This window comes from Convolutriloba macropyga, unplaced genomic scaffold (genome assembly GCF_964194025.1).
Source record: "Convolutriloba macropyga unplaced genomic scaffold, txConMacr16.3 SCAFFOLD_3164, whole genome shotgun sequence".
Taxonomy (NCBI): Eukaryota; Metazoa; Xenacoelomorpha; order Acoela; family Convolutidae; genus Convolutriloba; species Convolutriloba macropyga.
Window position 1 is genome coordinate 12,501 of NW_027452090.1, and position 2,500 is coordinate 15,000.

The 2,500-nt window shown below is 40.2% G+C and overlaps 1 pseudogene; it reads right to left on the reverse strand.

The window, feature by feature from the left end:
- Window positions 1-1,087: 1,087 nt before the first annotated feature.
- Window positions 1,088-1,239, reverse strand: LOC142357181 (5.8S ribosomal RNA; annotated as a pseudogene).
- Window positions 1,240-2,500: the final 1,261 nt, after the last annotated feature.

Here is a 2,500-nt window from a genome sequence, read left to right on the forward strand (position 1 = left end):
CCAGTTCAATTTTCGCTCGCCAATTATGGCTACTAATTCACACGGTACTGAGCTCAACAACATTAAATTTGTTCAGCAAGACTTTCACATGTTGATGTTTTGGCTTTCGCCTACTAGAAGCAACATAATACTCGTCTTGTTAGCTCATTCAATGAGAATAGCTTTTCCCGTTGAGAATTTTTGCCTTCAATTGGCGTTGTAGTGAGTTTGGCTACTCAGATCACCAAATACTTGTGACAATTCGAACCAGAAATGTTTTCAATTTTCACATGCTGATGTTTCGGATTCAACCTACTAGAAGCAGCATAATACTTGTATTCAACAATTTCTGTATCAAATCCCAGTTTTCTCTGGTGCATCTTTGCCAAACTATTCCAAACTGCCTGAGTCTGAATACCAATTACAGGTACTAGTAAATGCACGTTACTAAGGACTATATAGTTCTAGGTTACTGTACACAACGACGTTCACATGTTGATGTTTCAGCTGCCGCTTACTAGAAACAACATAATACTTATCGTGCATACCTTTCCATAACTTGTCCTTTTCAGATGCATTAGTTTCCCTTTGTCTTGGCTTCTACAGTCAGACTGGCTACTAGTAACAGCACAGTACTAATCACATATCGTTCTACAGTTTGCAGACAACTTTCACATGTTGATGTTTCAGCTTTCGCCTACTAGAAACAACATAATACTCGCCGTATACATTTGTAGTTCTCTATGTAACTTTCATGTGAAGAAGTTTCGCCAGTCTTTTTGACTGTCTCAAATCTGAGTCATGCTTAGGCTACTAGTTGCTTCATAGTACTTATCGCCTCGAGATCATTGAACAAAACTTGATTTTCACATGTTGCTGTTTCAGCTTCCGCTTACTAGAAACAACATAATACTAGTCTCATTAAGTTCCGTCTCTTTGCAATTTTCTTATGAAGAAAATTCGCCATCACAATGACTCCAGCAGTTCTTGATCAAGGAATGCAATCATTGATCAGAATGCTATTATTTGAATCGGTTCTGCTTTAAGTGTTCCAATTTTATTGGAAGCACCAACAATAGAACATCAATGTGTTCAATCGAGAGTTATATAACCCTGAATCGGACGCAGTCAACAGCCGAAGCCGAGACCGCCTTTTGCGTTAGAGAGGTCGGTAAACAAATCTTGCGATTCATACCGAATTAACACATATAGCTGTGCTCCTCTTCGTAAAGCGAGCCAAGTGATCCCCTGTTGAAGGATGTATTTGGACCAATCTAGTAGCATTTGGTTTCCAACAAGCTCTCCCAAGTTAGCTTACTTATTGGGCTTTTCAACCAATTCGGTTGGCTACAAGCATCATCAAAGTACTAGCCACAGTTTGATCGCAAAATTCTACGACTTTCACATGTTGATGTTTCGGCTTGCGCTTAGCCTACTATAAGCAACATAATACTAGTCATATCATAGAGCGTGATCAGCTTGTGACGTTCTCATGATGAAGTTTCACCAACAGTGTCTCACTTCGAGCTTAAATCCAGCTACTAGTAACTACACAGTACTGACTGCAACGATAACTTTTATCTATACCTTTCACATGCTGCGCTTTCGGCCAGGGCCTACTAACGTCAACATAATACTCGATATAAACTTTTGTTCATGATGCAGCTTCCCCATGCAGAAGTTTCGCCTTCAAATGCTCTCTTGGCCATATGACGTAAGAAAAGGTTACTAGTAACATCACAGTACTAGCCACAGTTTGATTGCAAAATTCTACGACTTTCACATGTTGATGTTTCGGCTTGCGCTTAGCCTACTAGAAGCAACATAATACTAGTCATATCATAGAGCGTGATCAGCTTGTGACGTTCTCATGATGAAGTTTCACCAACAGTGTCTCATTTCGAGCTTAAATCCAGCTACTAGTAACTACACAGTACTGACTGCAACGCTAACTTTTATCTATACCTTTCACATGCTGCGCTTTCGGCCAGGGCCTACTAACGTCAACATAATACTCGATATAAACTTTTGTTCATGATGCAGCTTCCCCATGCAGAAGTTTCGCCTTCAAATGCTCTCTTGGCCATATGACGTAACACAAGGTTACTAGTAACATCACAGTACTAGCCACAATTTGATCGCAAAATTCTACGACTTTCACATGTTGATGTTTCGGCTTGCGCTTAGCCTACTAGAAGCAACATAATACTAGTCATATCATGGAGCGTGATCAGCTTGTGACGTTCTCATGATGAAGTTTCACCAACAGTGTCTCATTTCGAGCTTAAATCCAGCTACTAGTAACTACACAGTACTGACTGCAACGATAACTTTTATCTATACCTTTCACATGCTGCGCTTTCGGCCAGGGCCTACTAATGTCAACATAATACTCGATATAAACTTTTGTTCATGATGCAGCTTCCCCATGCAGAAGTTTCGCCTTCAAATGCTCTCTTGGCCATATGACGTAACACAAGGTTACTAGTAACATCACAGTACTAGCCACAATTTGATCGCA